This window comes from Brachyhypopomus gauderio, unplaced genomic scaffold (assembly GCF_052324685.1).
Source record: "Brachyhypopomus gauderio isolate BG-103 unplaced genomic scaffold, BGAUD_0.2 sc130, whole genome shotgun sequence".
Taxonomy (NCBI): Eukaryota; Metazoa; Chordata; class Actinopteri; order Gymnotiformes; family Hypopomidae; genus Brachyhypopomus; species Brachyhypopomus gauderio.
Window position 1 is genome coordinate 505,001 of NW_027506951.1, and position 21,187 is coordinate 526,187.

Consider the following 21,187-nt stretch of genomic DNA (forward strand, 5'->3'; position numbering starts at 1 on the left):
ACTCCAGACTTGAAAATTGCAAAAAAGAGATTACCACAGGGTAGCGTGGCCGAGCGGTCTAAGGCGCTGGATTAAGGCTCCAGTCTCTGCGGAGGCGTGGGTTCGAATCCCACCGCTGCCAAGCAGTTTTTTTGGAGATGGCAGAAGAATTCTTATACCTAATCACTCTCAACAACGGTGCCTGACCCAAGGCTGAAGAGCAGTTATTCGCATGATGGTAGCAGAGAGCCATGCTACGATGCCATTTGCAAATGCTCATACCTGGCTTTGTTCTTAGGCGACATTGAAGACCCTGCAGTGTTTTGATAACAGGCAGGAAATGATGCATCTTTCCTCTTCTGACAGAAGACAAATTCAGCTTCTTCTACAAGAATGTCAGCAAATACAGTCTTCCTGTGGTAGCGTGTCTGAGTGGTCTAAGGCACTGGATTTAGGCTCCAGTCTTTGAGAAGGCATGGGATCGAATGCTGCCAGCTGGTAACTTTACAATGATTCTTGCCTTTGTGTTCTCTTGAAAACCCTCTCTTCCAGTACAGATGACGGGAAACAATTTGAAAAAGACATTGGAACCCTTCTTCTTTTTCAGAGTTACATATAGCTTAGCATTTTTTACTTTGAAAGTTAGGCAAGCATTGTTCCTCACAAGTTCAGCCCTGCTCATGTACCAAGTTGAGAATGCTGCTTTGGAGGACTCCAGACTTGAAAATTGCAAAAAAGATATTACCACAGGGTAGCGTGGCCGAGCGGTCTAAGGCGCTGGATTAAGGCTCTAGTCTCTGCGGAGGCGTGGGTTCGAATCCCACCGCTGCCAAGCAGTGTTTTTAGGAGATGGCAGAAGAATTCTTATACCTAATCACTCTCAACAACGGTGCCTGACCCAAGGCTGAAGAGCAGTTATTCGCATGATGGTAGCAGAGAGCCATGCTACGATGCCATTTGCAAATGCTCATACCTGGCTTTGTTCTTAGGCGACATTGAAGACCCTGCAGTGTTTTGATAACAGGCAGGAAATGATGCATCTTTCCTCTTCTGACAGAAGACAAATTCAGCTTCTTCTACAAGAATGTCAGCAAATACAGTCTTCCTGTGGTAGCGTGTCTGAGTGGTCTAAGGCACTGGATTTAGGCTCCAGTCTCTGAGAAGGCATGGGATCGAATGCTGCCAGCTGGTAACTTTACAATGATTCTTGCCTTTGTGTTCTCTTGAAAACCCTCTCTTCCAGTACAGATGACGGGAAACAATTTGAAAAAGACATTGGAACCCTTCTTCTTTTTCAGAGTTACATATAGCTTAGCATTTTTTACTTTGAAAGTTAGGCAAGCATTGTTCCTCACAAGTTCAGCCCTGCTCATGTACCAAGTTGAGAATGCTGCTTTGGAGGACTCCAGACTTGAAAATTGCAAAAAAGATATTACCAAAGGGTAGCGTGGCCGAGCGGTCTAAGGCGCTGGATTTAGGCTCCAGTCTCTGCGGAGGCGTGGGTTCGAATCCCACCGCTGCCAAGCAGTGTTTTTAAGAGATGGCAGAAGAATTCTTATACCTAATCACTCTCAACAATGGTGCCTGACCCAAGGCTGAAGAGCAGTCATTCGCATGATGGTAGCAGAGAGCCATGCTACGATGCCATTTGCAAATGCTCATACCTGGCTTTGTTCTTAGGCGACATTGAAGACCCTGCAGTGTTTTGATAACAGGCAGGAAATGATGCATCTTTCCTCTTCTGACAGAAGACAAATTCAGCTTCTTCTACAAGAATGTCAGCAAATACAGTCTTCCTGTGGTAGCGTGTCTGAGTGGTCTAAGGCACTGGATTTAGGCTCCAGTCTCTGAGAAGGCATGGGATCGAATGCTGCCAGCTGGTAACTTTACAATGATTCTTGCCTTTGTGTTCTCTTGAAAACCCTCTCTTCCAGTACAGATGACGGGAAACAATTTGAAAAAGACATTGGAACCCTTCTTCTTTTTCAGAGTTACATATAGCTTAGCATTTTTTACTTTGAAAGTTAGGCAAGCATTGTTCCTCACAAGTTCAGCCCTGCTCATGTACCAAGTTGAGAATGCTGCTTTGGAGGACTCCAGACTTGAAAATTGCAAAAAAGATATTACCACAGGGTAGCGTGGCCGAGCGGTCTAAGGCGCTGGATTAAGGCTCTAGTCTCTGCGGAGGCGTGGGTTCGAATCCCACCGCTGCCAAGCAGTGTTTTTAGGAGATGGCAGAAGAATTCTTATACCTAATCACTCTCAACAACGGTGCCTGACCCAAGGCTGAAGAGCAGTTATTCGCATGATGGTAGCAGAGAGCCATGCTACGATGCCATTTGCAAATGCTCATACCTGGCTTTGTTCTTAGGCGACATTGAAGACCCTGCAGTGTTTTGATAACAGGCAGGAAATGATGCATCTTTCCTCTTCTGACAGAAGACAAATTCAGCTTCTTCTACAAGAATGTCAGCAAATACAGTCTTCCTGTGGTAGCGTGTCTGAGTGGTCTAAGGCACTGGATTTAGGCTCCAGTCTCTGAGAAGGCATGGGATTGAATGCTGCCAGCTGGTAACTTTACAATGATTCTTGCCTTTGTGTTCTCTTGAAAACCCTCTCTTCCAGTACAGATGACGGGAAACAATTTGAAAAAGACATTGGAACCCTTCTTCTTTTTCAGAGTTACATATAGCTTAGCATTTTTTACTTTGAAAGTTAGGCAAGCATTGTTCCTCACAAGTTCAGCCCTGCTCATGTACCAAGTTGAGAATGCTGCTTTGGAGGACTCCAGACTTGAAAATTGCAAAAAAGATATTACCAAAGGGTAGCGTGGCCGAGCGGTCTAAGGCGCTGGATTTAGGCTCCAGTCTCTGCGGAGGCGTGGGTTCGAATCCCACCGCTGCCAAGCAGTGTTTTTAAGAGATGGCAGAAGAATTCTTATACCTAATCACTCTCAACAATGGTGCCTGACCCAAGGCTGAAGAGCAGTCATTCGCATGATGGTAGCAGAGAGCCATGCCACGATGCCATTTGCAAATGCTCATACCTGGCTTTGTTCTTAGGCGACATTGAAGACCCTGCAGTGTTTTGATAACAGGCAGGAAATGATGCATCTTTCCTCTTCTGACAGAAGACAAATTCAGCTTCTTCTACAAGAATGTCAGCAAATACAGTCTTCCTGTGGTAGCGTGTCTGAGTGGTCTAAGGCACTGGATTTAGGCTCCAGTCTCTGAGAAGGCATGGGATCGAATGCTGCCAGCTGGTAACTTTACAATGATTCTTGCCTTTGTGTTCTCTTGAAAACCCTCTCTTCCAGTACAGATGACGGGAAACAATTTGAAAAAGACATTGGAACCCTTCTTCTTTTTCAGAGTTACATATAGCTTAGCATTTTTTACTTTGAAAGTTAGGCAAGCATTGTTCCTCACAAGTTCAGCCCTGCTCATGTACCAAGTTGAGAATGCTGCTTTGGAGGACTCCAGACTTGAAAATTGCAAAAAAGATTTTACCAAAGGGTAGCGTGGCCGAGCGGTCTAAGGCGCTGGATTTAGGCTCCAGTCTCTGCGGAGGCGTGGGTTCGAATCCCACCGCTGCCAAGCAGTGTTTTTAAGAGATGGCAGAAGAATTCTTATACCTAATCACTCTCAACAATGGTGCCTGACCCAAGGCTGAAGAGCAGTCATTCGCATGATGGTAGCAGAGAGCCATGCCACGATGCCATTTGCAAATGCTCATACCTGGCTTTGTTCTTAGGCGACATTGAAGACCCTGCGGTGTTTTGATAACAGGCAGGAAATGATGCATCTTTCCTCTTCTGACAGAAGAAAAATTCACCTTCTTCCACAAGAATGTCAGCAAATGCAGTCTACCTGTGGTAGCGTGTCTGAGTGGTCTAAGGCACTGGATTTAGGCTCCAGTCTCTGAGAAGGCATGGGATCGAATGCTGCCAGCTGGTAACTTTACAATGATTCTTGCCTTTGTGTTCTCTTGAAAACCCTCTCTTCCAGTACAGATGACGGGAAACAATTTGAAAAAGACATTGGAACCCTTCTTCTTTTTCAGAGTTACATATAGCTTAGCATTTTTTACTTTGAAAGTTAGGCAAGCATTGTTCCTCACAAGTTCAGCCCTGCTCATGTACCAAGTTGAGAATGCTGCTTTGGAGGACTCCAGACTTGAAAATTGCAAAAAAGAGATTACCACAGGGTAGCGTGGCCGAGCGGTCTAAGGCGCTGGATTAAGGCTCCAGTCTCTGCGGAGGCGTGGGTTCGAATCCCACCGCTGCCAAGCAGTTTTTTTGGAGATGGCAGAAGAATTCTTATACCTAATCACTCTCAACAACGGTGCCTGACCCAAGGCTGAAGAGCAGTTATTCGCATGATGGTAGCAGAGAGCCATGCTACGATGCCATTTGCAAATGCTCATACCTGGCTTTGTTCTTAGGCGACATTGAAGACCCTGCAGTGTTTTGATAACAGGCAGGAAATGATGCATCTTTCCTCTTCTGACAGAAGACAAATTCAGCTTCTTCTACAAGAATGTCAGCAAATACAGTCTTCCTGTGGTAGCGTGTCTGAGTGGTCTAAGGCACTGGATTTAGGCTCCAGTCTCTGAGAAGGCATGGGATCGAATGCTGCCAGCTGGTAACTTTACAATGATTCTTGCCTTTGTGTTCTCTTGAAAACCCTCTCTTCCAGTACAGATGACGGGAAACAATTTGAAAAAGACATTGGAACCCTTCTTCTTTTTCAGAGTTACATATAGCTTAGCATTTTTTACTTTGAAAGTTAGGCAAGCATTGTTCCTCACAAGTTCAGCCCTGCTCATGTACCAAGTTGAGAATGCTGCTTTGGAGGACTCCAGACTTGAAAATTGCAAAAAAGATATTACCACAGGGTAGCGTGGCCGAGCGGTCTAAGGCGCTGGATTAAGGCTCCAGTCTCTGCGGAGGCGTGGGTTCGAATCCCACCGCTGCCAAGCAGTGTTTTTAGGAGATGGCAGAAGAATTCTTATACCTAATCACTCTCAACAACGGTGCCTGACCCAAGGCTGAAGAGCAGTTATTCGCATGATGGTAGCAGAGAGCCATGCTACGATGCCATTTGCAAATGCTCATACCTGGCTTTGTTCTTAGGCGACATTGAAGACCCTGCAGTGTTTTGATAACAGGCAGGAAATGATGCATCTTTCCTCTTCTGACAGAAGACAAATTCAGCTTCTTCTACAAGAATGTCAGCAAATACAGTCTTCCTGTGGTAGCGTGTCTGAGTGGTCTAAGGCACTGGATTTAGGCTCCAGTCTCTGAGAAGGCATGGGATCGAATGCTGCCAGCTGGTAACTTTACAATGATTCTTGCCTTTGTGTTCTCTTGAAAACCCTCTCTTCCAGTACAGATGACGGGAAACAATTTGAAAAAGACATTGGAACCCTTCTTCTTTTTCAGAGTTACATATAGCTTAGCATTTTTTACTTTGAAAGTTAGGCAAGCATTGTTCCTCACAAGTTCAGCCCTGCTCATGTACCAAGTTGAGAATGCTGCTTTGGAGGACTCCAGACTTGAAAATTGCAAAAAAGATATTACCAAAGGGTAGCGTGGCCGAGCGGTCTAAGGCGCTGGATTTAGGCTCCAGTCTCTGCGGAGGCGTGGGTTCGAATCCCACCGCTGCCAAGCAGTGTTTTTAAGAGATGGCAGAAGAATTCTTATACCTAATCACTCTCAACAATGGTGCCTGACCCAAGGCTGAAGAGCAGTCATTCGCATGATGGTAGCAGAGAGCCATGCCACGATGCCATTTGCAAATGCTCATACCTGGCTTTGTTCTTAGGCGACATTGAAGACCCTGCGGTGTTTTGATAACAGGCAGGAAATGATGCATCTTTCCTCTTCTGACAGAAGAAAAATTCACCTTCTTCCACAAGAATGTCAGCAAATGCAGTCTTCCTGTGGTAGCGTGTCTGAGTGGTCTAAGGCACTGGATTTAGGCTCCAGTCTCTGAGAAGGCATGGGATCGAATGCTGCCAGCTGGTAACTTTACAATGATTCTTGCCTTTGTGTTCTCTTGAAAACCCTCTCTTCCAGTACAGATGACGGGAAACAATTTGAAAAAGACATTGGAACCCTTCTTCTTTTTCAGAGTTACATATAGCTTAGCATTTTTTACTTTGAAAGTTAGGCAAGCATTGTTCCTCACAAGTTCAGCCCTGCTCATGTACCAAGTTGAGAATGCTGCTTTGGAGGACTCCAGACTTGAAAATTGCAAAAAAGATATTACCAAAGGGTAGCGTGGCCGAGCGGTCTAAGGCGCTGGATTTAGGCTCCAGTCTCTGCGGAGGCGTGGGTTCGAATCCCACCGCTGCCAAGCAGTGTTTTTAAGAGATGGCAGAAGAATTCTTATACCTAATCACTCTCAACAATGGTGCCTGACCCAAGGCTGAAGAGCAGTCATTCGCATGATGGTAGCAGAGAGCCATGCCACGATGCCATTTGCAAATGCTCATACCTGGCTTTGTTCTTAGGCGACATTGAAGACCCTGCGGTGTTTTGATAACAGGCAGGAAATGATGCATCTTTCCTCTTCTGACAGAAGAAAAATTCACCTTCTTCCACAAGAATGTCAGCAAATGCAGTCTACCTGTGGTAGCGTGTCTGAGTGGTCTAAGGCACTGGATTTAGGCTCCAGTCTCTGAGAAGGCATGGGATCGAATGCTGCCAGCTGGTAACTTTACAATGATTCTTGCCTTTGTGTTCTCTTGAAAACCCTCTCTTCCAGTACAGATGACGGGAAACAATTTGAAAAAGACATTGGAACCCTTCTTCTTTTTCAGAGTTACATATAGCTTAGCATTTTTTACTTTGAAAGTTAGGCAAGCATTGTTCCTCACAAGTTCAGCCCTGCTCATGTACCAAGTTGAGAATGCTGCTTTGGAGGACTCCAGACTTGAAAATTGCAAAAAAGAGATTACCACAGGGTAGCTTGGCCGAGCGGTCTAAGGAGCTGGATTAAGGCTCCAGTCTCTGCGGAGGTGTGGGTTCGAATCCCACCGCTGCCAAGCAGTTTTTTTGGAGATGGCAGAAGAATTCTTATACCTAATCACTCTCAACAACGGTGCCTGACCCAAGGCTGAAGAGCAGTTATTCGCATGATGGTAGCAGAGAGCCATGCTACGATGCCATTTGCAAATGCTCATACCTGGCTTTGTTCTTAGGCGACATTGAAGACCCTGCAGTGTTTTGATAACAGGCAGGAAATGATGCATCTTTCCTCTTCTGACAGAAGACAAATTCAGCTTCTTCTACAAGAATGTCAGCAAATACAGTCTTCCTGTGGTAGCGTGTCTGAGTGGTCTAAGGCACTGGATTTAGGCTCCAGTCTCTGAGAAGGCATGGGATCGAATGCTGCCAGCTGGTAACTTTACAATGATTCTTGCCTTTGTGTTCTCTTGAAAACCCTCTCTTCCAGTACAGATGACGGGAAACAATTTGAAAAAGACATTGGAACCCTTCTTCTTTTTCAGAGTTACATATAGCTTAGCATTTTTTACTTTGAAAGTTAGGCAAGCATTGTTCCTCACAAGTTCAGCCCTGCTCATGTACCAAGTTGAGAATGCTGCTTTGGAGGACTCCAGACTTGAAAATTGCAAAAAAGATATTACCACAGGGTAGCGTGGCCGAGCGGTCTAAGGCGCTGGATTAAGGCTCCAGTCTCTGCGGAGGCGTGGGTTCGAATCCCACCGCTGCCAAGCAGTGTTTTTAGGAGATGGCAGAAGAATTCTTATACCTAATCACTCTCAACAACGGTGCCTGACCCAAGGCTGAAGAGCAGTTATTCGCATGATGGTAGCAGAGAGCCATGCTACGATGCCATTTGCAAATGCTCATACCTGGCTTTGTTCTTAGGCGACATTGAAGACCCTGCAGTGTTTTGATAACAGGCAGGAAATGATGCATCTTTCCTCTTCTGACAGAAGACAAATTCAGCTTCTTCTACAAGAATGTCAGCAAATACAGTCTTCCTGTGGTAGCGTGTCTGAGTGGTCTAAGGCACTGGATTTAGGCTCCAGTCTCTGAGAAGGCATGGGATCGAATGCTGCCAGCTGGTAACTTTACAATGATTCTTGCCTTTGTGTTCTCTTGAAAACCCTCTCTTCCAGTACAGATGACGGGAAACAATTTGAAAACGACATTGGAACCCTTCTTCTTTTTCAGAGTTACATATAGCTTAGCATTTTTTACTTTGAAAGTTAGGCAAGCATTGTTCCTCACAAGTTCAGCCCTGCTCATGTACCAAGTTGAGAATGCTGCTTTGGAGGACTCCAGACTTGAAAATTGCAAAAAAGATATTACCAAAGGGTAGCGTGGCCGAGCGGTCTAAGGCGCTGGATTTAGGCTCCAGTCTCTGCGGAGGCGTGGGTTCGAATCCCACCGCTGCCAAGCAGTGTTTTTAAGAGATGGCAGAAGAATTCTTATACCTAATCACTCTCAACAATGGTGCCTGACCCAAGGCTGAAGAGCAGTCATTCGCATGATGGTAGCAGAGAGCCATGCCACGATGCCATTTGCAAATGCTCATACCTGGCTTTGTTCTTAGGCGACATTGAAGACCCTGCGGTGTTTTGATAACAGGCAGGAAATGATGCATCTTTCCTCTTCTGACAGAAGAAAAATTCACCTTCTTCCACAAGAATGTCAGCAAATGCAGTCTTCCTGTGGTAGCGTGTCTGAGTGGTCTAAGGCACTGGATTTAGGCTCCAGTCTCTGAGAAGGCATGGGATCGAATGCTGCCAGCTGGTAACTTTACAATGATTCTTGCCTTTGTGTTCTCTTGAAAACCCTCTCTTCCAGTACAGATGACGGGAAACAATTTGAAAAAGACATTGGAACCCTTCTTCTTTTTCAGTTACATATAGCTTAGCATTTTTTACTTTGAAAGTTAGGCAAGCATTGTTCCTCACAAGTTCAGCCCTGCTCATGTACCAAGTTGAGAATGCTGCTTTGGAGGACTCCAGACTTGAAAATTGCAAAAAAGATATTACCAAAGGGTAGCGTGGCCGAGCGGTCTAAGGCGCTGGATTTAGGCTCCAGTCTCTGCGGAGGCGTGGGTTCGAATCCCACCGCTGCCAAGCAGTGTTTTTAAGAGATGGCAGAAGAATTCTTATACCTAATCACTCTCAACAATGGTGCCTGACCCAAGGCTGAAGAGCAGTCATTCGCATGATGGTAGCAGAGAGCCATGCCACGATGCCATTTGCAAATGCTCATACCTGGCTTTGTTCTTAGGCGACATTGAAGACCCTGCGGTGTTTTGATAACAGGCAGGAAATGATGCATCTTTCCTCTTCTGACAGAAGAAAAATTCACCTTCTTCCACAAGAATGTCAGCAAATGCAGTCTTCCTGTGGTAGCGTGTCTGAGTGGTCTAAGGCACTGGATTTAGGCTCCAGTCTCTGAGAAGGCATGGGATCGAATGCTGCCAGCTGGTAACTTTACAATGATTCTTGCCTTTGTGTTCTCTTGAAAACCCTCTCTTCCAGTACAGATGACGGGAAACAATTTGAAAAAGACATTGGAACCCTTCTTCTTTTTCAGAGTTACATATAGCTTAGCATTTTTTACTTTGAAAGTTAGGCAAGCATTGTTCCTCACAAGTTCAGCCCTGCTCATGTACCAAGTTGAGAATGCTGCTTTGGAGGACTCCAGACTTGAAAATTGCAAAAAAGATATTACCAAAGGGTAGCGTGGCCGAGCGGTCTAAGGCGCTGGATTTAGGCTCCAGTCTCTGCGGAGGCGTGGGTTCGAATCCCACCGCTGCCAAGCAGTGTTTTTAAGAGATGGCAGAAGAATTCTTATACCTAATCACTCTCAACAATGGTGCCTGACCCAAGGCTGAAGAGCAGTCATTCGCATGATGGTAGCAGAGAGCCATGCCACGATGCCATTTGCAAATGCTCATACCTGGCTTTGTTCTTAGGCGACATTGAAGACCCTGCGGTGTTTTGATAACAGGCAGGAAATGATGCATCTTTCCTCTTCTGACAGAAGAAAAATTCACCTTCTTCCACAAGAATGTCAGCAAATGCAGTCTACCTGTGGTAGCGTGTCTGAGTGGTCTAAGGCACTGGATTTAGGCTCCAGTCTCTGAGAAGGCATGGGATCGAATGCTGCCAGCTGGTAACTTTACAATGATTCTTGCCTTTGTGTTCTCTTGAAAACCCTCTCTTCCAGTACAGATGACGGGAAACAATTTGAAAAAGACATTGGAACCCTTCTTCTTTTTCAGAGTTACATATAGCTTAGCATTTTTTACTTTGAAAGTTAGGCAAGCATTGTTCCTCACAAGTTCAGCCCTGCTCATGTACCAAGTTGAGAATGCTGCTTTGGAGGACTCCAGACTTGAAAATTGCAAAAAAGAGATTACCACAGGGTAGCTTGGCCGAGCGGTCTAAGGCGCTGGATTAAGGCTCCAGTCTCTGCGGAGGCGTGGGTTCGAATCCCACCGCTGCCAAGCAGTTTTTTTGGAGATGGCAGAAGAATTCTTATACCTAATCACTCTCAACAACGGTGCCTGACCCAAGGCTGAAGAGCAGTTATTCGCATGATGGTAGCAGAGAGCCATGCTACGATGCCATTTGCAAATGCTCATACCTGGCTTTGTTCTTAGGCGACATTGAAGACCCTGCAGTGTTTTGATAACAGGCAGGAAATGATGCATCTTTCCTCTTCTGACAGAAGACAAATTCAGCTTCTTCTACAAGAATGTCAGCAAATACAGTCTTCCTGTGGTAGCGTGTCTGAGTGGTCTAAGGCACTGGATTTAGGCTCCAGTCTCTGAGAAGGCATGGGATCGAATGCTGCCAGCTGGTAACTTTACAATGATTCTTGCCTTTGTGTTCTCTTGAAAACCCTCTCTTCCAGTACAGATGACGGGAAACAATTTGAAAAAGACATTGGAACCCTTCTTCTTTTTTAGAGTTACATATAGCTTAGCATTTTTTACTTTGAAAGTTAGGCAAGCATTGTTCCTCACAAGTTCAGCCCTGCTCATGTACCAAGTTGAGAATGCTGCTTTGGAGGACTCCAGACTTGAAAATTGCAAAAAAGATATTACCACAGGGTAGCGTGGCCGAGCGGTCTAAGGCGCTGGATTAAGGCTCCAGTCTCTGCGGAGGCGTGGGTTCGAATCCCACCGCTGCCAAGCAGTGTTTTTAGGAGATGGCAGAAGAATTCTTATACCTAATCACTCTCAACAACGGTGCCTGACCCAAGGCTGAAGAGCAGTTATTCGCATGATGGTAGCAGAGAGCCATGCTACGATGCCATTTGCAAATGCTCATACCTGGCTTTGTTCTTAGGCGACATTGAAGACCCTGCAGTGTTTTGATAACAGGCAGGAAATGATGCATCTTTCCTCTTCTGACAGAAGACAAATTCAGCTTCTTCTACAAGAATGTCAGCAAATACAGTCTTCCTGTGGTAGCGTGTCTGAGTGGTCTAAGGCACTGGATTTAGGCTCCAGTCTCTGAGAAGGCATGGGATCGAATGCTGCCAGCTGGTAACTTTACAATGATTCTTGCCTTTGTGTTCTCTTGAAAACCCTCTCTTCCAGTACAGATGACGGGAAACAATTTGAAAAAGACATTGGAACCCTTCTTCTTTTTCAGAGTTACATATAGCTTAGCATTTTTTACTTTGAAAGTTAGGCAAGCATTGTTCCTCACAAGTTCAGCCCTGCTCATGTACCAAGTTGAGAATGCTGCTTTGGAGGACTCCAGACTTGAAAATTGCAAAAAAGATATTACCAAAGGGTAGCGTGGCCGAGCGGTCTAAGGCGCTGGATTTAGGCTCCAGTCTCTGCGGAGGCATGGGTTCGCATTTATTATTCGCATGATGGTATTCGCATGATGGTAGCAGAGAGCCATGCTACGATGCCATTTGCAAATGCTCATACCTGGCTTTGTTCTTAGGCGACATTGAAGACCCTGCAGTGTTTTGATAACAGGCAGGAAATGATGCATCTTTCCTCTTCTGACAGAAGACAAATTCAGCTTCTTCTACAAGAATGTCAGCAAATACAGTCTTCCTGTGGTAGCGTGTCTGAGTGGTCTAAGGCACTGGATTTAGGCTCCAGTCTCTGAGAAGGCATGGGATCGAATGCTGCCAGCTGGTAACTTTACAATGATTCTTGCCTTTGTGTTCTCTTGAAAACCCTCTCTTCCAGTACAGATGACGGGAAACAATTTGAAAAAGACATTGGAACCCTTCTTCTTTTTCAGAGTTACATATAACTTAGCATTTTTTACTTTGAAAGTTAGGCAAGCATTGTTCCTCACAAGTTCAGCCCTGCTCATGTACCAAGTTGAGAATGCTGCTTTGGAGGACTCCAGACTTGAAAATTGCAAAAAAGATATTACCAAAGGGTAGCGTGGCCGAGCGGTCTAAGGTGCTGGATTAAGGCTCCAGTCTCTGCGGAGGCGTGGGTTCGAATCCCACCGCTGCCAAGCAGTTTTTTTGGAGATGGCAGAAGAATTCTTATACCTAATCACTCTCAACAACGGTGCCTGACCCAAGGCTGAAGAGCAGTTATTCGCAAGATGTTAGCAGAGAGCCATGCTACGATGCCATTTGCAAATGCTCATACCTGGCTTTGTTCTTAGGCGACATTGAAGACCCTGCAGTGTTTTGATAACAGGCAGGAAATGATGCATCTTTCCTCTTCTGACAGAAGACAAATTCAGCTTCTTCTACAAGAATGTCAGCAAATACAGTCTTCCTGTGGTAGCGTGTCTGAGTGGTCTAAGGCACTGGATTTAGGCTCCAGTCTCTGAGAAGGCATGGGATCGAATGCTGCCAGCTGGTAACTTTACAATGATTCTTGCCTTTGTGTTCTCTTGAAAACCCTCTCTTCCAGTACAGATGACGGGAAACAATTTGAAAAAGACATTGGAACCCTTCTTCTTTTTCAGAGTTACATATAACTTAGCATTTTTTACTTTGAAAGTTAGGCAAGCATTGTTCCTCACAAGTTCAGCCCTGCTCATGTACCAAGTTGAGAATGCTGCTTTGGAGGACTCCAGACTTGAAAATTGCAAAAAAGATATTACCAAAGGGTAGCGTGGCCGAGCGGTCTAAGGCGCTGGATTAAGGCTCCAGTCTCTGCGGAGGCGTGGGTTCGAATCCCACCGCTGCCAAGCATTGTTTTAAGGAGATGGCAGAAGAATTCTTATACCTAATCACTCTCAACAACGGTGCCTGACCCAAGGCTGAAGAGCAGTTATTCGCATGATGGTAGCAGAGAGCCATGCTACGATGCCATTTGCAAATGCTCATACCTGGCTTTGTTCTTAGGCGACATTGAAGACCCTGCAGTGTTTTGATAACAGGCAGGAAATGATGCATCTTTCCTCTTCTGACAGAAGACAAATTCAGCTTCTTCTACAAGAATGTCAGCAAATACAGTCTTCCTGTGGTAGCGTGTCTGAGTGGTCTAAGGCACTGGATTTAGGCTCCAGTCTCTGAGAAGGCATGGGATCGAATGCTGCCAGCTGGTAACTTTACAATGATTCTTGCCTTTGTGTTCTCTTGAAAACCCTCTCTTCCAGTACAGATGACGGGAAACAATTTGAAAAAGACATTGGAACCCTTCTTCTTTTTCAGAGTTACATATAACTTAGCATTTTTTACTTTGAAAGTTAGGCAAGCATTGTTCCTCACAAGTTCAGCCCTGCTCATGTACCAAGTTGAGAATGCTGCTTTGGAGGACTCCAGACTTGAAAATTGCAAAAAAGATATTACCAAAGGGTAGCGTGGCCGAGCGGTCTAAGGCGCTGGATTAAGGCTCCAGTCTCTGCGGAGGCGTGGGTTCGAATCCCACCGCTGCCAAGCAGTTTTTTTGGAGATGGCAGAAGAATTCTTATACCTAATCACTCTCAACAACGGTGCCTGACCCAAGGCTGAAGAGCAGTTATTCGCATGATGGTAGCAGAGAGCCATGCTACGATGCCATTTGCAAATGCTCATACCTGGCTTTGTTCTTAGGCGACATTGAAGACCCTGCAGTGTTTTGATAACAGGCAGGAAATGATGCATCTTTCCTCTTCTGACAGAAGACAAATTCAGCTTCTTCTACAAGAATGTCAGCAAATACAGTCTTCCTGTGGTAGCGTGTCTGAGTGGTCTAAGGCACTGGATTTAGGCTCCAGTCTCTGAGAAGGCATGGGATCGAATGCTGCCAGCTGGTAACTTTACAATGATTCTTGCCTTTGTGTTCTCTTGAAAGCCCTCTCTTCCAGTACAGATGACGGGAAACAATTTGAAAAAGACATTGGAACCCTTCTTCTTTTTCAGAGTTACATATAACTTAGCATTTTTTACTTTGAAAGTTAGGCAAGCATTGTTCCTCACAAGTTCAGCCCTGCTCATGTACCAAGTTGAGAATGCTGCTTTGGAGGACTCCAGACTTGAAAATTGCAAAAAAGATATTACCAAAGGGTAGCGTGGCCGAGCGGTCTAAGGCGCTGGATTAAGGCTCCAGTCTCTGCGGAGGCGTGGGTTCGAATCCCACCGCTGCCAAGCATTGTTTTAAGGAGATGGCAGAAGAATTCTTATACCTAATCACTCTCAACAACGGTGCCTGACCCAAGGCTGAAGAGCAGTTATTCGCATGATGGTAGCAGAGAGCCATGCTACGATGCCATTTGCAAATGCTCATACCTGGCTTTGTTCTTAGGCGACATTGAAGACCCTGCAGTGTTTTGATAACAGGCAGGAAATGATGCATCTTTCCTCTTCTGACAGAAGACAAATTCAGCTTCTTCTACAAGAATGTCAGCAAATACAGTCTTCCTGTGGTAGCGTGTCTGAGTGGTCTAAGGCACTGGATTTAGGCTCCAGTCTCTGAGAAGGCATGGGATCGAATGCTGCCAGCTGGTAACTTTACAATGATTCTTGCCTTTGTGTTCTCTTGAAAACCCTCTCTTCCAGTACAGATGACGGGAAACAATTTGAAAAAGACATTGGAACCCTTCTTCTTTTTCAGAGTTACATATAACTTAGCATTTTTTACTTTGAAAGTTAGGCAAGCATTGTTCCTCACAAGTTCAGCCCTGCTCATGTACCAAGTTGAGAATGCTGCTTTGGAGGACTCCAGACTTGAAAATTGCAAAAAAGATATTACCAAAGGGTAGCGTGGCCGAGCGGTCTAAGGCGCTGGATTAAGGCTCCAGTCTCTGCGGAGGCGTGGGTTCGAATCCCACCGCTGCCAAGCATTGTTTTAAGGAGATGGCAGAAGAATTCTTATACCTAATCACTCTCAACAACGGTGCCTGACCCAAGGCTGAAGAGCAGTTATTCGCATGATGGTAGCAGAGAGCCATGCTACGATGCCATTTGCAAATGCTCATACCTGGCTTTGTTCTTAGGCGACATTGAAGACCCTGCAGTGTTTTGATAACAGGCAGGAAATGATGCATCTTTCCTCTTCTGACAGAAGACAAATTCAGCTTCTTCTACAAGAATGTCAGCAAATACAGTCTTCCTGTGGTAGCGTGTCTGAGTGGTCTAAGGCACTGGATTTAGGCTCCAGTCTCTGAGAAGGCATGGGATCGAATGCTGCCAGCTGGTAACTTTACAATGATTCTTGCCTTTGTGTTCTCTTGAAAACCCTCTCTTCCAGTACAGATGACGGGAAACAATTTGAAAAAGACATTGGAACCCTTCTTCTTTTTCAGAGTTACATATAGCTTAGCATTTTTTACTTTGAAAGTTAGGCAAGCATTGTTCCTCACAAGTTCAGCCCTGCTCATGTACCAAGTTGAGAATGCTGCTTTGGAGGACTCCAGACTTGAAAATTGCAAAAAAGATATTACCAAAGGGTAGCGTGGCCGAGCGGTCTAAGGCGCTGGATTAAGGCTCCAGTCTCTGCGGAGGCGTGGGTTCGAATCCCACCGCTGCCAAGCATTGTTTTAAGGAGATGGCAGAAGAATTCTTATACCTAATCACTCTCAACAACGGTGCCTGACCCAAGGCTGAAGAGCAGTTATTCGCATGATGGTAGCAGAGAGCCATGCTACGATGCCATTTGCAAATGCTCATACCTGGCTTTGTTCTTAGGCGACATTGAAGACCCTGCAGTGTTTTGATAACAGGCAGGAAATGATGCATCTTTCCTCTTCTGACAGAAGACAAATTCAGCTTCTTCTACAAGAATGTCAGCAAATACAGTCTTCCTGTGGTAGCGTGTCTGAGTGGTCTAAGGCACTGGATTTAGGCTCCAGTCTCTGAGAAGGCATGGGATCGAATGCTGCCAGCTGGTAACTTTACAATGATTCTTGCCTTTGTGTTCTCTTGAAAACCCTCTCTTCCAGTACAGATGACGGGAAACAATTTGAAAAAGACATTGGAACCCTTCTTCTTTTTCAGAGTTACATATAACTTAGCATTTTTTACTTTGAAAGTTAGGCAAGCATTGTTCCTCACAAGTTCAGCCCTGCTCATGTACCAAGTTGAGAATGCTGCTTTGGAGGACTCCAGACTTGAAAATTGCAAAAAAGATATTACCAAAGGGTAGCGTGGCCGAGCGGTCTAAGGCGCTGGATTAAGGCTCCAGTCTCTGCGGAGGCGTGGGTTCGAATCCCACCGCTGCCAAGCAGTTTTTTTGGAGATGGCAGAAGAATTCTTATACCTAATCACTCTCAACAACGGTGCCTGACCCAAGGCTGAAGAGCAGTTATTCGCATGATGGTAGCAGAGAGCCATGCTACGATGCCATTTGCAAATGCTCATACCTGGCTTTGTTCTTAGGCGACATTGAAGACCCTGCAGTGTTTTGATAACAGGCAGGAAATGATGCATCTTTCCTCTTCTGACAGAAGACAAATTCAGCTTCTTCTACAAGAATGTCAGCAAATACAGTCTTCCTGTGGTAGCGTGTCTGAGTGGTCTAAGGCACTGGATTTAGGCTCCAGTCTCTGAGAAGGCATGGGATCGAATGCTGCCAGCTGGTAACTTTACAATGATTCTTGCCTTTGTGTTCTCTTGAAAGCCCTCTCTTCCAGTACAGATGACGGGAAACAATTTGAAAAAGACATTGGAACCCTTCTTCTTTTTCAGAGTTACATATAACTTAGCATTTTTTACTTTGAAAGTTAGGCAAGCATTGTTCCTCACAAGTTCAGCCCTGCTCATGTACCAAGTTGAGAATGCTGCTTTGGAGGACTCCAGACTTGAAAATTGCAAAAAAGATATTACCAAAGGGTAGCGTGGCCGAGCGGTCTAAGGCGCTGGATTAAGGCTCCAGTCTCTGCGGAGGCGTGGGTTCGAATCCCACCGCTGCCAAGCATTGTTTTAAGGAGATGGCAGAAGAATTCTTATACCTAATCACTCTCAACAACGGTGCCTGACCCAAGGCTGAAGAGCAGTTATTCGCAAGATGTTAGCAGAGAGCCATGCTACGATGCCATTTGCAAATGCTCATACCTGGCTTTGTTCTTAGGCGACATTGAAGACCCTGCAGTGTTTTGATAACAGGCAGGAAATGATGCATCTTTCCTCTTCTGACAGAAGACAAATTCAGCTTCTTCTACAAGAATGTCAGCAAATACAGTCTTCCTGTGGTAGCGTGTCTGAGTGGTCTAAGGCACTGGATTTAGGCTCCAGTCTCTGAGAAGGCATGGGATCGAATGCTGCCAGCTGGTAACTTTACAATGATTCTTGCCTTTGTGTTCTCTTGAAAACCCTCTCTTCCAGTACAGATGACGGGAAACAATTTGAAAAAGACATTGGAACCCTTCTTCTTTTTCAGAGTTACATATAACTTAGCATTTTTTACTTTGAAAGTTAGGCAAGCATTGTTCCTCACAAGTTCAGCCCTGCTCATGTACCAAGTTGAGAATGCTGCTTTGGAGGACTCCAGACTTGAAAATTGCAAAAAAGATATTACCAAAGGGTAGCGTGGCCGAGCGGTCTAAGGCGCTGGATTAAGGCTCCAGTCTCTGCGGAGGCGTGGGTTCGAATCCCACCGCTGCCAAGCATTGTTTTAAGGAGATGGCAGAAGAATTCTTATACCTAATCACTCTCAACAACGGTGCCTGACCCAAGGCTGAAGAGCAGTTATTCGCATGATGGTAGCAGAGAGCCATGCTACGATGCCATTTGCAAATGCTCATACCTGGCTTTGTTCTTAGGCGACATTGAAGACCCTGCAGTGTTTTGATAACAGGCAGGAAATGATGCATCTTTCCTCTTCTGACAGAAGACAAATTCAGCTTCTTCTACAAGAATGTCAGCAAATACAGTCTTCCTGTGGTAGCGTGTCTGAGTGGTCTAAGGCACTGGATTTAGGCTCCAGTCTCTGAGAAGGCATGGGATCGAATGCTGCCAGCTGGTAACTTTACAATGATTCTTGCCTTTGTGTTCTCTTGAAAACCCTCTCTTCCAGTACAGATGACGGGAAACAATTTGAAAAAGACATTGGAACCCTTCTTCTTTTTCAGAGTTACATATAACTTAGCATTTTTTACTTTGAAAGTTAGGCAAGCATTGTTCCTCACAAGTTCAGCCCTGCTCATGTACCAAGTTGAGAATGCTGCTTTGGAGGACTCCAGACTTGAAAATTGCAAAAAAGATATTACCAAAGGGTAGCGTGGCCGAGCGGTCTAAGGCGCTGGATTAAGGCTCCAGTCTCTGCGGAGGCGTGGGTTCGAATCCCACCGCTGCCAAGCAGTTTTTTTGGAGATGGCAGAAGAATTCTTATACCTAATCACTCTCAACAACGGTGCCTGACCCAAGGCTGAAGAGCAGTTATTCGCATGATGGTAGCAGAGAGCCATGCTACGATGCCATTTGCAAATGCTCATACCTGGCTTTGTTCTTAGGCGACATTGAAGACCCTGCAGTGTTTTGATAACAGGCAGGAAATGATGCATCTTTCCTCTTCTGACAGAAGACAAATTCAGCTTCTTCTACAAGAATGTCAGCAAATACAGTCTTCCTGTGGTAGCGTGTCTGAGTGGTCTAAGGCACTGGATTTAGGCTCCAGTCTCTGAGAAGGCATGGGATCGAATGCTGCCAGCTGGTAACTTTACAATGATTCTTGCCTTTGTGTTCTCTTGAAAGCCCTCTCTTCCAGTACAGATGACGGGAAACAATTTGAAAAAGACATTGGAACCCTTCTTCTTTTCAGAGTTACATATAACTTAGCATTTTTTACTTTGAAAGTTAGGCAAGCATTGTTCCTCACAAGTTCACAGCCCTGGCTCATGTACCAAGTTGAGAATGCTGCTTTGGAGGACTCCAGACTTGAAAATTGCAAAAAAGATATTACCAAAGGGTAGCGTGGCCGAGCGGTCTAAGGCGCTGGATTAAGGCTCCAGTCTCTGCGGAGGCGTGGGTTCGAATCCCACCGCTGCCAAGCATTGTTTTAAGGAGATGGCAGAAGAATTCTTATAACCTAATCACTCTCAACATACGGTGCCTGACCCAAGGCTGAAGAGCAGTTATTCGCATGATGGTAGCAGAGAGCCATGCTACGATGCCATTTGCAAATGCTCATACCTGGCTTTGTTCTTAGGCGACATTGAAGACCCTGCAGTGTTTTGATAACAGGCAGGAAATGATGCATCTTTCCTCTTCTGACAGAAGACAAATTCAGCTTCTTCTACAAGAATGTCAGCAAATACAGTCTTCCTGTGGTAGCGTGTCTGAGTGGTCTAAGGCACTGGATTTAGGCTTCCAGTCTCTGAGAAGGCATGGGATCGAATGCTGCCAGCTGGTAACTTTACAATGATTCTTGCCTTTGTGTTCTCTTGAAAACCCTCTCTTCCAGTACAGATGACGGGAAACAATTTGAAAAAGACATTGGAACCCTTCTTCTTTTTCAGAGTTACATATAACTTAGCATTTTTACTTTGAAAGTTAGGCAAGCATTGTTCCTCACAAGTTCAGCCCTGCTCATGTACCAAGTTGAGAATGCTGCTTTGGAGGACTCCAGACTTGAAAATTGCAAAAAAGATATTACCAAAGGGTAGCGTGGCCGAGCGGTCTAAGGCGCTGGATTAAGGCTCCAGTCTCTGCGGAGGCGTGGGTTCGAATCCCACCGCTGCCAAGCATTGTTTTAAAGGAGATGGCAGAAGAATTCTTATACCTAATCACTCTCAACAACGGTGCCTGACCCAAGGCTGAAGAGCAGTTATTCGCATGATGGTAGCAGAGAGCCATGCTACGATGCCATTTGCAAATGCTCATACCTGGCTTTGTTTCTTAGGCGACATTGACGACCCTGCAGTGTTTTGATAACAGGCAGGAAATGATGCATCTTTCCTCTTCTGACAGAAGACAAATTCAGCTTCTTCTACAAGAATGTCAGCAAATACAGTCTTCCTGTGGTAGCGTGTCTGAGTGGTCTAAGGCACTGGATTTAGGCTCCAGTCTCTGAGAAGGCATGGGATCGAATGCTGCCAGCTGGTAACTTTACAATGATTCTTGCCTTTGTGTTCTCTTGAAAACCCTCTCTTCCAGTACAGATGACGGGAAACAATTTGAAAAAGACATTGGAACCCTTCTTCTTTTTCAGAGTTACATATAGCTTAGCATTTTTTACTTTGAAAGTTAGGCAAGCATTGTTCCTCACAAGTTCAGCCCTGCTCATGTACCAAGTTGAGAATGCTGCTTTGGAGGACTCCAGACTTGAAAATTGCAAAAAAAGATATTACCAAAGGGTAGCGTGGCCGAGCGGTCTAAGGCGCTGGATTAAGGCTCCAGTCTCTGCGGAGGCGTGGGTTCGAATCCCACCGCTGCCAAGCATTGTTTTAAGGAGATGGCAGAAGAATTCTTATACCTAATCACTCTCAACAACGGTGCCTGACCCAAGGCTGAAGAGCAGTTATTCGCATGATGGTAGCAGAGAGCCATGCTACGATGCCATTTGCAAATGCTCATACCTGGCTTTGTTCTTAGGCGACATTGAAGACCCTGCAGTGTTTTGATAACAGGCAGGAAATGATGCATCTTTCCTCTTCTGACAGAAGACAAATTCAGCTTCTTCTACAAGAATGTCAGCAATACAGTCTTCCTGTGGTAGCGTGTCTGAGTGGTCTAAGGCACTGGATTTAGGCTCCAGTCTCTGAGAAGGCATGGGATCGAATGCTGCCAGCTGGTAACTTTACAATGATTCTTGCCTTTGTGTTCTCTTGAAAACCCTCTCTTCCAGTACAGATG

General features: G+C 45.3%; 29 non-coding genes across 29 annotated transcripts; all 29 read left to right on the forward strand.

The window, feature by feature from the left end:
• The first annotated feature begins 39 nt into the window (after positions 1 to 39).
• trnal-aag (transfer RNA leucine (anticodon AAG)) lies at positions 40 to 121 on the forward strand. Its single transcript has one exon. It is a non-coding gene; the product is annotated as a tRNA-Leu (tRNA).
• A 608-nt stretch (positions 122 to 729) lies between these two features.
• trnal-aag (transfer RNA leucine (anticodon AAG)) lies at positions 730 to 811 on the forward strand. The gene has a single exon. It is a non-coding gene; the product is annotated as a tRNA-Leu (tRNA).
• Positions 812 to 1,420: 609 nt separating this feature from the next.
• Positions 1,421 to 1,502, forward strand: trnal-uag (transfer RNA leucine (anticodon UAG)). Its single transcript has one exon. It is a non-coding gene; the product is annotated as a tRNA-Leu (tRNA).
• Positions 1,503 to 2,111: 609 nt separating this feature from the next.
• Positions 2,112 to 2,193, forward strand: trnal-aag (transfer RNA leucine (anticodon AAG)). The gene has a single exon. It is a non-coding gene; the product is annotated as a tRNA-Leu (tRNA).
• A 609-nt stretch (positions 2,194 to 2,802) lies between these two features.
• trnal-uag (transfer RNA leucine (anticodon UAG)) lies at positions 2,803 to 2,884 on the forward strand. The gene has a single exon. It is a non-coding gene; the product is annotated as a tRNA-Leu (tRNA).
• Positions 2,885 to 3,493: 609 nt separating this feature from the next.
• trnal-uag (transfer RNA leucine (anticodon UAG)) lies at positions 3,494 to 3,575 on the forward strand. The gene has a single exon. It is a non-coding gene; the product is annotated as a tRNA-Leu (tRNA).
• Positions 3,576 to 4,184: 609 nt separating this feature from the next.
• Positions 4,185 to 4,266, forward strand: trnal-aag (transfer RNA leucine (anticodon AAG)). The gene has a single exon. It is a non-coding gene; the product is annotated as a tRNA-Leu (tRNA).
• A 608-nt stretch (positions 4,267 to 4,874) lies between these two features.
• trnal-aag (transfer RNA leucine (anticodon AAG)) lies at positions 4,875 to 4,956 on the forward strand. Its single transcript has one exon. It is a non-coding gene; the product is annotated as a tRNA-Leu (tRNA).
• Positions 4,957 to 5,565: 609 nt separating this feature from the next.
• Positions 5,566 to 5,647, forward strand: trnal-uag (transfer RNA leucine (anticodon UAG)). Its single transcript has one exon. It is a non-coding gene; the product is annotated as a tRNA-Leu (tRNA).
• A 609-nt stretch (positions 5,648 to 6,256) lies between these two features.
• On the forward strand, positions 6,257 to 6,338 carry trnal-uag (transfer RNA leucine (anticodon UAG)). The gene has a single exon. It is a non-coding gene; the product is annotated as a tRNA-Leu (tRNA).
• A 1,299-nt stretch (positions 6,339 to 7,637) lies between these two features.
• On the forward strand, positions 7,638 to 7,719 carry trnal-aag (transfer RNA leucine (anticodon AAG)). Its single transcript has one exon. It is a non-coding gene; the product is annotated as a tRNA-Leu (tRNA).
• Positions 7,720 to 8,328: 609 nt separating this feature from the next.
• On the forward strand, positions 8,329 to 8,410 carry trnal-uag (transfer RNA leucine (anticodon UAG)). The gene has a single exon. It is a non-coding gene; the product is annotated as a tRNA-Leu (tRNA).
• Positions 8,411 to 9,017: 607 nt separating this feature from the next.
• trnal-uag (transfer RNA leucine (anticodon UAG)) lies at positions 9,018 to 9,099 on the forward strand. Its single transcript has one exon. It is a non-coding gene; the product is annotated as a tRNA-Leu (tRNA).
• A 609-nt stretch (positions 9,100 to 9,708) lies between these two features.
• Positions 9,709 to 9,790, forward strand: trnal-uag (transfer RNA leucine (anticodon UAG)). Its single transcript has one exon. It is a non-coding gene; the product is annotated as a tRNA-Leu (tRNA).
• Positions 9,791 to 10,399: 609 nt separating this feature from the next.
• On the forward strand, positions 10,400 to 10,481 carry trnal-aag (transfer RNA leucine (anticodon AAG)). The gene has a single exon. It is a non-coding gene; the product is annotated as a tRNA-Leu (tRNA).
• A 608-nt stretch (positions 10,482 to 11,089) lies between these two features.
• trnal-aag (transfer RNA leucine (anticodon AAG)) lies at positions 11,090 to 11,171 on the forward strand. Its single transcript has one exon. It is a non-coding gene; the product is annotated as a tRNA-Leu (tRNA).
• A 1,221-nt stretch (positions 11,172 to 12,392) lies between these two features.
• Positions 12,393 to 12,474, forward strand: trnal-aag (transfer RNA leucine (anticodon AAG)). The gene has a single exon. It is a non-coding gene; the product is annotated as a tRNA-Leu (tRNA).
• A 608-nt stretch (positions 12,475 to 13,082) lies between these two features.
• trnal-aag (transfer RNA leucine (anticodon AAG)) lies at positions 13,083 to 13,164 on the forward strand. The gene has a single exon. It is a non-coding gene; the product is annotated as a tRNA-Leu (tRNA).
• A 609-nt stretch (positions 13,165 to 13,773) lies between these two features.
• Positions 13,774 to 13,855, forward strand: trnal-aag (transfer RNA leucine (anticodon AAG)). Its single transcript has one exon. It is a non-coding gene; the product is annotated as a tRNA-Leu (tRNA).
• A 608-nt stretch (positions 13,856 to 14,463) lies between these two features.
• On the forward strand, positions 14,464 to 14,545 carry trnal-aag (transfer RNA leucine (anticodon AAG)). The gene has a single exon. It is a non-coding gene; the product is annotated as a tRNA-Leu (tRNA).
• Positions 14,546 to 15,154: 609 nt separating this feature from the next.
• Positions 15,155 to 15,236, forward strand: trnal-aag (transfer RNA leucine (anticodon AAG)). Its single transcript has one exon. It is a non-coding gene; the product is annotated as a tRNA-Leu (tRNA).
• Positions 15,237 to 15,845: 609 nt separating this feature from the next.
• trnal-aag (transfer RNA leucine (anticodon AAG)) lies at positions 15,846 to 15,927 on the forward strand. Its single transcript has one exon. It is a non-coding gene; the product is annotated as a tRNA-Leu (tRNA).
• A 609-nt stretch (positions 15,928 to 16,536) lies between these two features.
• Positions 16,537 to 16,618, forward strand: trnal-aag (transfer RNA leucine (anticodon AAG)). Its single transcript has one exon. It is a non-coding gene; the product is annotated as a tRNA-Leu (tRNA).
• Positions 16,619 to 17,226: 608 nt separating this feature from the next.
• trnal-aag (transfer RNA leucine (anticodon AAG)) lies at positions 17,227 to 17,308 on the forward strand. Its single transcript has one exon. It is a non-coding gene; the product is annotated as a tRNA-Leu (tRNA).
• A 609-nt stretch (positions 17,309 to 17,917) lies between these two features.
• trnal-aag (transfer RNA leucine (anticodon AAG)) lies at positions 17,918 to 17,999 on the forward strand. Its single transcript has one exon. It is a non-coding gene; the product is annotated as a tRNA-Leu (tRNA).
• Positions 18,000 to 18,608: 609 nt separating this feature from the next.
• trnal-aag (transfer RNA leucine (anticodon AAG)) lies at positions 18,609 to 18,690 on the forward strand. The gene has a single exon. It is a non-coding gene; the product is annotated as a tRNA-Leu (tRNA).
• Positions 18,691 to 19,300: 610 nt separating this feature from the next.
• Positions 19,301 to 19,382, forward strand: trnal-aag (transfer RNA leucine (anticodon AAG)). Its single transcript has one exon. It is a non-coding gene; the product is annotated as a tRNA-Leu (tRNA).
• A 611-nt stretch (positions 19,383 to 19,993) lies between these two features.
• trnal-aag (transfer RNA leucine (anticodon AAG)) lies at positions 19,994 to 20,075 on the forward strand. Its single transcript has one exon. It is a non-coding gene; the product is annotated as a tRNA-Leu (tRNA).
• A 612-nt stretch (positions 20,076 to 20,687) lies between these two features.
• Positions 20,688 to 20,769, forward strand: trnal-aag (transfer RNA leucine (anticodon AAG)). The gene has a single exon. It is a non-coding gene; the product is annotated as a tRNA-Leu (tRNA).
• Positions 20,770 to 21,187: the final 418 nt, after the last annotated feature.